At 48.6% G+C, this 12,789-nt stretch overlaps 1 protein-coding gene and 1 long non-coding RNA gene across 10 annotated transcripts in view; both read left to right on the forward strand.

The window, feature by feature from the left end:
- CUX1 (cut like homeobox 1) overlaps positions 1-12,789 on the forward strand; it is a 458,571-nt gene that overhangs the window by 156,973 nt on the left and 288,809 nt on the right. The window lies entirely within an intron of this gene.
- The window catches only part of LOC135233004 (uncharacterized), a 77,130-nt gene that overhangs the window by 48,261 nt on the left and 16,080 nt on the right, over positions 1-12,789 (forward strand). The window contains exon 2 of the long non-coding RNA XR_010323678.1: positions 1-12,789. This exon is cut by the window's left edge and continues 14,351 nt beyond it; it is cut by the window's right edge and continues 16,080 nt beyond it. This is a non-coding gene — a long non-coding RNA (uncharacterized LOC135233004).

The following is a 12,789-nucleotide window of genomic DNA, read 5'->3' on the forward strand; positions in this document are numbered from 1 at the left end:
ATTACTCAGAATACAAGACTCTTTTCCATAGGAAAGACAGTATTATAAAATTGTTTGTGTTCTCAGTTAATTGAATAAAAACCTGTTCGTCTCATGAGTCACTAAGAGAGAGCCCGCAGCATTTCCTGACGACCTATTATGTGCAACACTTAATAATTCCACTTGATCTTCCCAACAAGGATGAGAAGCAAGGACCTTGGCCTTGCTATCTCACAGCCTCCTCCGCCATAGGGACCTCAAGGATGAGCTCTTGGGCTACCCCCACCTGCACCATGGTTGACCTTCAGCCTGGGTTCTGGCTATAGGACAGAACTGACGTGTTAATTGGTTAATGTTTGGGGCTAAGAAAAAGTGGACCTGAAATGACATTGACTTGGCGTGAGGAAACTAGGGCCCTACTCTGGACCCTCCTGCTCTACAGTAAATGTCTCTCTGTGGACTTTTCCCCATCTGTAACGTGAGATTATTAGACAGGAATACTCACCCTCCAGCACTGATCTGACCCTCTGAGGGCCCTGCTCCAGATCCTTCATTGTCTCCCTGTGGGCTAAAGGACAAGTCTGGCTCCCTTCTGTGCAGCCACCGTGACGTGGCTCTAGCCTCTGCCCCAGGCTTGCTGAGGTCTTTGGAGTCTGAAGCCCAGCATGTGGTTTGTCTCTCTGGCGCTCATAGGAGGCATCAATAACTGGAATGGATGGAGTAGCTGTACGCATGCCAAGGCACTTGTGGAGCCGTGATGATAGAGTGAGGATGATAGAGTGAGGATGCTTCGTCTGTCCTACTCGTGAAATTTTGAAGGTGGAGGGAGGGGTGCGTATTGCCCACTGCTCGGCTATGGCTCAGGTACTTTGTAATCACAGTAATCTATTGGGAATAGCTAGTAGAAGATTCTCATATCATAAAAGTAGGACCACTGCTTGTTTTGAAGTCTTATAGATTATAGTCAAGTTAAAAACAATTATTATTATTTTTTAAGTAATTTGTTTCATTAGTTAACTGCGAGGGGCCATTTCCTGGCAGCTCCACGTGGTAATGGAGAACCTCAGGCTCCCTTTGAAAGCACCCTGACTCCATGTCTGTCTTACTCACTAGATACAAGGGCAGAGATAATACCTTTCTTAGTCACCTCGGTGTCCTTAGCACCCAGCTCACTGTGTGCCACAGAGGATGTGCCCAGAGCCCTTGGCGATCGGAGGGCTGCATCGGGGCCCTTGAAATGCTGGTGGTCTGACAAGAGACAGCAGATGAATGGGATTGGTCTGGATCTGTAGCATTCCATATTACACCTATTAAAAACAAATAAAACACTGTGTTAGACTAGAAATAAGTTTAAGTGAACTATAGACAAGAAAAGGCCAGAGAAGGTGAAGATCTTTTTGTTAAAAGCTGTTTTCCATGAGTCAGCCATGGAGTCTAATAAAAGTGTCCTCAGCTAATTCCACACAGCTTGTATCAACCCATTTTGGGGGCTGGGGTGGGAGGTGAGAAATCCAGACTGAACTCTGAAGTTCTTGGCGAGCTGCAAAGAAAGTGTTACCTCTCTCTGGCTGTGAAAGCTCAGAAGCTCTATTTGTGGTGTCCACGCTGTGGTGTGTCTTAACTGTTCTTCCAACTCTTTCTCATCCGCTGTGGCCCTCTGAATCATCACCAACTTTGCTTTTCTTCACCTCCTACCTCAGATCTACTTCCCAAAGTCTCATCTCTTTCCTACTGTTTCGCTTTTGTTCCCAATTCCACAGCTTTGTTCAGGCTTCTCATCTTTTGTATGGCCTACTGCTATAGCCTTCTAATCCCTCCTGCCCCCGGGATGGGGTCTGGCCAGTCCTTTCTGTCTCCACATTTATTTCCCAATAACTTCCCATTTATTTCAGGGATCTTCTTGGCTTCCCAGGGCCTTTGGAATGACGCCTCCACACCCTGCTGCACCCTCAAGGCTCTTTGTAACAGGTCCCACGCCCTGTACCAGACAGACACAGCCTCTGCCTTGGGTGCTTCAGGCATCCTGAGCTCAGGCCACTTAGGTTCCCTGCTGGAAGCGAGAGCCCATATCCCGGAGCCTTTGTGGGTGCTTGCCCTTCCCCTTCCTGCCTGTCAGCAACCTGCCATCTTACAAGGCTCCGCTGCGGTGCCTGTCCCTGTGTGAAGCCTTCCCAGGCCCTCTCTCCCCCTCCTTTCCCTTCCCATAGCACTTACATCATTCTGCCCTGTCTCACTGTGGGGCCAGCGGGTATCTTCCACCAGACTGTGGAACCAGAGGCCTTGTGTGTTACAGATTCCACAGGTGGCCCCTGGGCCCCTCACCTCAAGGACTTTGTGTGCACTGAGTGATGATAACAGCAACAATGGCAACTTGGTGCAGGCTTTCCTTCCCTTACTTCATTTAACCACACAGCATCCCATCGGGGCGGGTCATGATGTCTTGACTTTCCAGATGGGAAAACTCAGGCCCAGGAATGTTGGGAAGATTCTCCAGCTCGCGCACAGGTCACAGAGCTGCCAGGGGCAGAGCCTGCATTCACACCCGCAATTGAGCTTTCCACCCTGGTGCTGGCTCTGCTAATTTTAACCAAAGGCCCTGGCATATGAAGGCACTTTGTGGTATTTGGAAGCACTTTGGAGGTAATGAAGCCACACCGTATGGTCTGATGGAAGCTGAGGCCGGTGAAGTGATTGCTGGGTTCTCGCAGTGACTTAGGACCAAGCCAGAGGGCTGGCTCGGATATCCTCACTCTCAGCAAAGGTTCCTCCAGCTGCTGTACTCAGAGGTTCTTGAATGCTTTTAAGTGCATGGAGAGCAGGAGATACACCTGCCAACCACCACCACTAGGGTAGCTACAGACAGAGAGGGATGGAGCATGAACCGGCTTGACGGAAATCACTCGAAATACAATGTCTCTGTAGCTGTTTCTGGGGCTATAGTTTGTATGGGTGCTTCTAATGCTCTGGGGAGTGACTACAAGCCAACTGTGGACGCCACCACTGTGGAGAGAAGAATGATGGGGAGAGGCTGGGAGGGGAAAAAAGGCACTGAGATTTCCCTGACCTTAGCACTGCCCAGAAGAGTCAGTGCAGAGAGCAGTGATTGAGAAATTTCCGCTGATCCTCCCAGGGACTTCCCCCAAGCTCATATTGTATGTCCTCCTTCCACAGGTGAAGAGCCAAAGGCTCAGCACGACCCAGTGCGTACAGTCAGTAAGCAAAAGAGCTTCTTTGGCTTCGTGGCTCTTGTCCTTCCCTTTTGTAGATGTTTCTTCTGGTTCCTCCGTGATGGATTAGTGCTTAGCGCAGGGTTTTGTATTGGGATGGCATCAGCGCACAGGCAAGTGTAAATGGAGAGAATGAGCTTGAAACAACACCAGATAAGTAGAGTAGCTGCTAAATGTGAGTAACAAGAGCCTGGGATTTCCCTAAGTTCCCGTCTGTGGTCAGGGAGGACTGCTTGGCTGTATTTCTTTTGTAATTATCCCTCAGCTCTTAGCGCTTTGCACCTCCTAATGCTGCCCGTGTCCTCCGGTGGTGAAGTACTGCGGCAGAGGCTGCGGATTGCAGTCTGATAGGCCGAAGGCCACAGGAGGATTTTGAAGTGCACTTTTCCTTTCCAGTGGGTATTTCTTCATCACTGAGCCTATTCAATGCTTTTTGAAACCTCCCATGGGACATGCGGCGCCTACCCCCCAGGCTCAGAAGGGAAGCACTTCCCTTTGATGGTTCATGAGGCCCAGCACTTCTGGTTTCACTTCATTAAAAACAAAGTAAAAAGAAAAGGCTGTCAAAAGACAAACAGCACTGAAAACAAAACAACATGGGTTCACCACCACCACCATCAAGGGGAAAGCAGTTAAGCGTTATAGTACGCCAGCTGAAATTTTGTACCCAACAGAAGCCAGGGCACAGAGCAGATTTGTTTGTCCTCCATTTAGGAAACCCTGGTGGCGTGGTGGTTAAGTGCCACAGCTGCTAACCAAGAGGTCAGCAGTTTGAATCCACCAGGCGCTCCTTGGAAACTCTATGGGGCAGTTCTACCTCTGTCCTATAGGGTTGCTATGAGTCGGAATCAGCTCGATGGCAGTGGGTTTATAGAATTTATGTGCACGACCAGTTTTGCGGATGAATTTCTGCTAGAATTTATAGCTGCATAGCCGAGTTTATTAAATTTTTATTTCTGCTTCTTTCAAAAATATCAATTGATTAATCTGGACTTTGTTCTACGAGCGAAGGGGTTGAGGTCAGTCCTTACAGTTGTGATCTGCGTCACCAAGTAAGTATGGCTAGGGCCCCAGAAGGTCAGGGTGGGAAGGGCCTAACAGGCCACTCTTCTAGTCCAGAGGTTCCCCACCAAGTTCTTCACAGCTCAAGAAGAAATGGGGAGGGGAGCAGGGAGCAGCCTAAAACCCACCTCCCCTGTCTTCAGCTAGAGCCTCTCTGTTTTTATCTGCTTAACAGTATTGTGCATCCATGCAGATGTCGTTTGAAAACAGTGTTCTACAACTAAGAATACAAAAAAGTTTGAAAAGTAATACCTTAGACTCCAACCTCTTTTTTGATGCGGGAAGCTGAGGTCTACAGAAGGGAAGTGAACCAACTGAAGCAACCAGCTAGTGAGCTGGGTCCAGACTGTTATCTTGCCCTTGACTGGTGAGTTCCCGAGGGCCAGCAGCGTGTCAGTCCTGACTGTGTGTCCAGTGCCCAGTGAGGGTTGCTCCAGAAATGTTTGTAAGGTGAAACATCAAGAGCTGTTTCCCATGGCCATATGGTGACATTATTTAGGTCTTATTTTAGTTTGGCTGAAGTATATCCAGAATGTACAGCAAGGATGTTGAGCCTTTGTCTCATGTACTATGGTCATGTTATCAGGAGGGACCAGTCCCCAGAGAAGGACGTCACACTTGGTAAAGTAGATGGTCAGTGAAAAAGGGGAAGACCCTCAACTAGATGGATTGATACAGTGGCTGCAACCAGGGGCTCAAGCATCAACGATTGTGAGGATGGTGCAGGACTCGTTTTCTTCTGGTGTACGTGCATGGGACTGCTGTGAAGTCGGAGCCGACTTGACAACACGTAACAACAACAACAGAGATAAACTCAGAATATGAATGAGCAAAAATCTGACCATTATGGTTGTACCTAGAAGATGATACATGAGATTATTAACAGCGGTTATATCTGGGGAGTGGTGCTACCGGGACTTTAATTTTTGCATGTGTTATTTGAGGGTATTTTTTGTTCACAGTAATTGTTTATTACTATAAATTAATGTAAAGAACCCTGGTGATGCAGTGGTTAAGCACCAGACTGCTAACCAAAAGGGCAGCAGTTTGAACTCACCCAGTGACTCCACAAGAGAAAGACCTAGTGACCTGCTCCCATGAAGATTACAATCTAGAAAACCCTGCAGAGTAGTTCTAGTCTGTCCTATAGGGTCGTTGTGAGTTGAAATGGACTCGATGACACACAACAAAACAACAACTTAAAAAGTTAATGTAAGAGATTCCAGGGTGGTCCAGTTAGCACTGGACTACTAACTGAAACATTGGCCGTTCAGACCCACCCAGAGGCAGCTTGGGAGTAAGACCTGGCAGTCTGCTTTCCTATGGAACAGTTCTTCTCTGCACACATGGGGTCACTGTAAGTCAGAATCAATTCAGTAACAACAATATAAATTAATAAATAAACAGAAAACAATATTAAAAAAATATACCTCCAGCCTTCACATCTGGGGAACCTCTGGCTACTGCAAGGAGGGCCCAGACTTAGTTTGCCAGATTATGTCTGATTTCAGCCCTGGCTGGCTGGGTGGCTTTGGAAGAGCCGCAGATGCTCTGGTGAGGGGTGGTGTTAAGATGTGTCTGGGGGTGGCCCTGTGCCTCCCAGGGGAACCCCTTACCTTTCCATTTTATAGTATATCAGAGCACTGCTGGTGCAAGAAAGAAGCAAATTGCCACTCAGGGGGACTGTGCCCTGGTTTGTTAATTAATTTATTCATCCCTTCCACAAACCCAGGCAGAGTAGAAGGAGCTGCTCCACCACTCATTAGCTGTGTGGCCTAGGCAGTTTCTTAGCCTTTCTGAGCAGTTTGGGCAGTGTCTCCCTGGGGTCTTCCTGGCTGTCGTCCTCTCCCCGCCTCCCACTCGTTCCGTGGCCCCTTCCACCCGGTCTCAGCGCACCTGAACCTGCGCTGTGTCGCCACTCGGAGAACACTGGCCAGCCTCGTTTAGCGCAAGTGCCCTCCTGGCTTTTGTGGCATGGTGCCCCCGCCTGACTTTCCTCCACCACTTCCAATCTGCCCCAGCCTCCTGGGCTCCCTGTCTTCATCTCTATGGTGTGCGCTTTATACCTGCAGTCTCTCTTCAGGAGGCTGGGGCACTCCCAGCACTTTGAGACTCTGTCCTTTCAGCTCCCAGACTCGTCCAGCTCTGGATCATTTACCAGCTGCCACCCATGCCACCAACATGGCACGTCCAAAGCCAACCTTGTAAACTCCACATGCTCAGGTTTCCCACCACCCTGGAGGTGGCCCCATGGTCTACGGAACCACTCCAGCCAAAGCCTGAGCATGACACTTGGCAGTGCCCCTCCCTCTCTCTACCTCTCTTGTCAACACGTTACTAAGGCTTGCCAGTTTATCTCCTCCTTGGCTTCATTAATGTTTCCTCCGTCTGTCTCATTTATCTAGTGCTGCTATAACAGAAATACCACAAGTGGATGGCTTTAACAAACAAATTTATTCTCTCACAGTCTAGGAGGCTAGAAGTCCGAATTCAGGGAGCCAGTTCTAGGGGAACACTTTCTCTCTCTGTCAGCTCTGGGGGAAGGTCCTTTTTATCAATCTTCCCCTGGTCTAGGAGCTTCTCAGCTCAGGGACCCCAGGTCCAAAGACATGCACCACTCCTGGCTTTTGTTTCTTGGTGGTACGAGGTCCTTCTCCTCTATGCTGGATTCTCTCTATTATATATCAAAAACGATTGACTCAAGATACAACCTAATCCTGTAGATTGAGTCTGCCTCATTAACATACCTGCCTCCTTAACATCATAGAAGTTAGGATTTACAACACATAGGATAATTACATCAGATCACAAAATAGAGGACAATCACACAATACTGGGAATCGTGGCCTAGCCAAGTTGACACATATTTTTGGGGGACGCAATTCAATCTATAACACCATCATACCTTTGTGGTCAACGTTTTTTCTCTCCTAGATCTCTGATGATATTATTTTGGCAATAATCTCTTTGGGACATCTTTGTCTGCTTTGCAAACCTTACTTGACTTCTCAGATTCATGCTTTTTGACCTGGGTGGAAGACTTCATCTCTCTGTGTTGTTGCCTCCAGGAACCTGCTTGTCATTTACCTTTCAAGGCTGGTACGAAAGGTCATGATTTAGATTTTGGAGGGCATTTGAGAACTCAGAGTTGTCTCGTTTGACTAGGAGAGAAACATTAGAAACACAGGCAGCCTTGATGCCTGGCTGTGGATGGTTGTAGGGAAATGTTGGGGACTAGAGTCTCCAGGCTCACATGTCTCCCCCAGCTTCAACCACTTTGCCTGGATTGCTTAAAAAAAAATCCACTTCACATTCCCTTGAGAAGGCCCTTTTAAAGCCATTCTGGCTTGCTTATTCTTGCCACATGGACCTAAAAAAAAAAAAAGTTCTTTATATAAACCTGCAGAAACTATACATGGTGATCAAGAGCATTGCCTACTGCGTCAGGTTCACCCTGTTCTTTCCATCCTTCTCTTAAAAATGAATGACTCTCGTCCCTACTTCTTATAAAATAACACCGTCTGAATCTGCTTGATTAAATTAGGGCCTTACGCCTTTTGACTAAATGACCTTATTCAAGAATCTTGAGTTAAGGGTCATTTATAATAAACATTGTCAGAGCTTCCGTTAACAGTTTACTTGGGAAGTACTTTTGTCATAGAGTAGAAAAACAAGTGCAAAAAATAACCCTGCAGACAATTATAAAAGGTTTCTAGATAACAGTTGTAAAAGATTAGATTTTCTTGCCGATGTTTGAAAATGTTCATTGGCTGGTCGTGGATGGATGGGCCATGGACGACGCCCTGGTGCACACAGAGCATTTGTGTTTGCGGGGTTTAGCAGATCGATGCGGTGAGGAGTTGACAGTATGCTTGGCGATGCTTATTCCTATTTACCCAAGAGATGCAGGGCCATCTACGTATTTTACATTTTGATGGAGATGCCTGACCTTCTTGTGAATAGAGAACTCCTTACTATACACTGTATCAGCCCAGAGCCTGGGGAGCCATGTTGGCTTCCTGTCACCCAGACACTTTAAGCAGAAGGGGACAGAATGCATATGAGTCTGGCTGGAAGGTGACTGTGAGCTCTTCTGCATCTCTGTCCTCTGCTCCAGGTCAGTATTGGGCAAGGGTGCCAGGAGGAAGTTGCTTAGAGCCAGGCCACATGCTTCAAGCCCTGCTGACCCTCTGGGAACCCCCTCCCGGACCTGGGGAAAGCGCAGCCTGTGCATCTGGCCAGCAGAGGCCCAGCTACTCAGGTGCACTGCAGCACGTCATTGTCCTGGTTTGTCTCTTCCCAGCCTGGAGAGGCTCTGAGCAGCTTTGCTGGTCACCGTGACAAGGCCAAGGCAGGAGCTGCTTGGTTTCTCATGGAGAAAATGCCATGATGATCCAAAGGTGCACAACTTTTATTATAATTTCCTTCCCTACTTCCCCCTCCCCCATCCTTTTTCCTTCTTTCTTTGTTTTGTGACTCGCTAAGTGTAGGCCGCTTGTTCTGTTCTCTGTGGCCATGTCCTTACCTTTCCATCCCGTGTCTGTCCATAAAAACCTTATGTCCCCATCAGTGTTCCTGTCCAGTGCAGCCTCCTTCAGGAGACTTCTGTGGCTAGCTCCCCAGACAGGGTCACCCCTCTGGGACCCCTCGGCACCACAAGGTCCCATTAGCCTAGCCTTGAGTTGTCATCGTCTTTGCACGTGTCTGTTAGGTCTTACACGGGGGCTTTTTCTCAAGTGCAGTGATGAGAGCATTGGTTCTTGTCAGCACCCTGATCTCAGTCTGCACTAGGCCCTTCCATTTACTAGTGTGGTCCCAAGACAAAGTCCTGTCATCTCTATCCTCTGCATCCCCTCCATAAAGCAGGGATAACAAAGGCACTTGCTGTCATTGGGTGGGTGTGAGGATTGCATGGGTGCACATGAGTTTCACGCCTGTGGTCAGGAAGGGCAACGCTGTTGGTGTCTCCAAAATCTCAATGGACATTGCTGTGACTTTTCCATTTACTGACACTGATACCTACTTTGTATCCTCTGAGCCTTATATCGGCTCTACAAGGCTGACGTTATCATCCCAGTTTTACAGACAAGAAGACAGACTCGGAGGTTAGGAAGCTGCTGAAAGCCATCCAGCCCATCAGTGATTGAGGCTGGTTCAGAGCCGTTCAGAGCCTGGTGCTTTCTTGGGATTCTCCCTCCCCAGGACTGGGATCAGAGTGTCCAGGAATAAGGCTGACACAGGCGCCTACCTTCCAGCCCCCAGTGCTGCTAGGCTCTGTCTGGCTCCACAGAGCAGCTCTGTGACTCGGCGCCCGCTCTGGAATCTCAGTGATTCCTGAGACACAGGAGCACGGGCACCCCCAGCGTTCACCCATCGACTCAGTAACTGAGTCCTGTGTTGTTGCTGTGTACCTCCAGCCGCGGGTGGAGGTTGTGGCAGCCTTTCCCTTCCCTTCCCACGCATAGACTGGGCATCTGTGGGTGAGGATTGCAGAGCTGTACTTGGGACTCAGAGGTTCTGCCTTCCTGGGGTGGGTGGGGGTTACCAACGGAAGCCCCGGGCGTCGGGCACAGCACAGGTTCACTCAGGACGGCTTGAACTGTATCAGTCATCTTCCGGTACCACCAGTGTTGCCTCTTTGGGGAGAAGGTGTTTTCCTGCCCCAAGCTTAGCCTGGTAGGGTTTAAGGAAGAAGAGGAAAGGAGGGTTTTGGCTTTCCCGACTTGAGCCTTCCTGAAGGTAAACCTATCACCAGTGAAAACAGTGGCTCTTTGGAATTGAAAAAGCGGTCAGGGCCTCTGGTCCTGGGAAAGGCCTGGGCCAGGGTGGAGGGCCCCCTTCCCAGAATGCTCTGCAGCACGCACCGGCAGAGTGCTATTTCCTACGCTTAAGCGTCAGTACCCAGCCCTTTCTTCCTCCCTTCTTAAGTCAGGGGAGTTGCTATGTCAGGGATATGAGCAAAAAGGCCCCACCTCCCAGGCTGTGGCTGGGCTTTGAAGTGCCTTTCCTCCTGCCTCAGACCACTCTGCTGTAGGATGCCTCCTGCAGTGCGTCCCCTTACCCCCCAAAGGAACCTGGCATGTCAACAAGGAAGTGCCTTGCCAAGTGCCTAGCTTCAAGGGGCTTCCTCCTTCAGCTCAGAGAGCTTCCCAGTGTTACCGATAGGCGGGAAAGACATGTTCGCCTCCACCACACCGTCTACCCCATGCCACAGAGCATCTGCTGTCCCTTTACCAGCACTAGGCAAGGAAACCTGACAAGTGGGAAGTGGGGGGCTGGCTCCTGGGCTACCACAGGTCTCCACCCATTACCTGGGTATGCTTTGGTGAGAAGCTACTCTTCCTTCCTCTGTCTCAGCATGTTCATTTTTCCTACTGGCCTCATCATTTGCGCCAAGCCTGTTGCCTGTGCCTAAGCATGGCCCCTTGACCCTTAATGACAATGACCTTGAGAAAATTCCTTCAGAATCTCAATCTTCTGGCAAACACACAAGCTCAGAGGAGCTGACTGTTCCTTGATTTATGTCAGCTGCTTCCAGAAAGCAAGCTTGCCACTGCACCTAGCCAGCATCCCACAATTACAGTGTGCTGCCCAGCTGAGGCTGATGACAGAGTACCTGAGAAGACCCCCTGACAGCGTACAATGTGTTCATCTTCAGCAAGACCACTGGTGGACCAGTTTCTCCCAAGATTAAACTTTCCTGAGGCCGTCCGGGCTGCCCCGGGGGTGCTCAGGCTTCTTGGTTTAAGATTAGTGACAAATGTATTGAACTGTATTTAGTTTAAACATATATAGGTTTTGAAGTTTTTAGGCTTGGTAAGAAAATGAAATCCTTTGTCCCAGATCAGGCCCTGCTGGTCTTGTCGGTATTGTGTGTGTGTTTTAAAGAGTCTCTATTTTGAGCTGTTTGGAGAAGCAGCTGCTCTGAGTTGAGACACATGTGTCTTAAGCTTGTTCTCTGATCTTGGCTCTAAAATAGAAATCTGTCTGCAGTCTTTCTTGCAGGCAACTTGTCAATGGGAGTGCTTTCAAATGTTTCCCAAGTGAGAGGGGTTTGACCCAGGCATCTTTCTCATCCATGTTTTGTGGAAAATAACGTTTTTAGTTTTAGAGATTTTTAAACAACTTCCTATCTGGAAAGCAATATGCGTCCCATACACATTGCGACTGGAAAACATTCTTGTATAATCAGTCACCCTAGTTCTACCTTAGACGCCCCCAGAAATAACCAGACTGTGGTTACATAGAGGCCATAGCAAACCATGCAACACTGCTTTATAGGCACCTGGTTTCCTTCCTGAAATCACGTACATTAGTTTCTGCTTCAGCGAACTGGTTATTTGGTTGGATATGTGCCGGCCCCTGTAATGCTCCGGGCTGAGTGAGAGGTACTCAGGTACCTCTCACTTTTAAACATTTGCTTTTGCCCAATGTCCTGTGCCCTTTGCTTGGAGAATTTACTGGTTAGCACTGGTCCTCGAAAAAGGACTGAGCCAGCACCCATCTTGGGCCGATTTATAGTTCCTCTCTCTCTCTCTCAAACAAAATTATGTTTACTTTTTGTGTTCTTTGCCTTTTTAACTGAAAAGTCCTTGTTTACTTAGCTACAAGTTGGGGGAAAGGGTGGGGAATGGAAGTACTCTTTCTCTACCTTTAAGTTCCTTCAATAAACCTTTGCATTCAGTGCTTCCTATGTGCCAGGCAGAAGGTGGTGCAAATGGCGCAGCTGCTACCTGGAAGGTTGGGGATTCAAGTTCAAGCAGAGGTGCCTTAGAAGAGATGCCTGGAGATCTAGTTCTGAAAACAGTTCTACCCTGACACACATGGGGTCGCCATGAGTCAGAATCAACTCAATGGCAGCTTTTTTTTTTCTTTTTAAATTGTGTCAGGCCCTGTGCAAGGAATATAAACAGGCATGGCCCTGTCCTCAGGTGTTTCTCAGTGAGGCCTCAGTCTTGTGAACAGGTTAGGACACAAGAGAGTTGTGGGTACTGAGTAACGTGAGTACTAGGTGCAAAGGGACACAGAAGGCTGGGCAGTCAGTTCTTCTCGGGAGGCTCGGATAGGCTTCATGCAGGAGCTGACCCAGCAGAGGAAGAGCCAAAACCCATTGCCACTGAGTCAATTCTGACTCATGGCGACCCCATAGGACAGAGTAGAACTGGCCCATAGGATTTCCAAGGCTGTAAATCTTTACGGAAGCAGACTGCCACATCTTTCTTCCGTGGAGTAGCTGATGAGTCCAAACCACTGACCTTTTGGTTACCAGCCAAACTCTTTAACCACTGTGCCACCAGGCCTCCTCCCATAGCAGCCAGGTGTACTTATTGTGAGGCCTGCCTTCCTCTAGGCTCTGTCTGTACCTTGGACACGCTCCTCATTTGCCTTTTTCGCATCATACAGCCATGATTTGCATGTTTATCCTCCTCACTACACTCTAGCTCTAGGAGACCAGGCCCATCTTCTTGTTCAAGGCATACAGCAGGCACTCAATAAGTGTGTGCTGAGCAAAATCATTCTT

This window comes from Loxodonta africana, chromosome 12 (assembly GCF_030014295.1).
Source record: "Loxodonta africana isolate mLoxAfr1 chromosome 12, mLoxAfr1.hap2, whole genome shotgun sequence".
Taxonomy (NCBI): domain Eukaryota; kingdom Metazoa; phylum Chordata; class Mammalia; order Proboscidea; family Elephantidae; genus Loxodonta; species Loxodonta africana.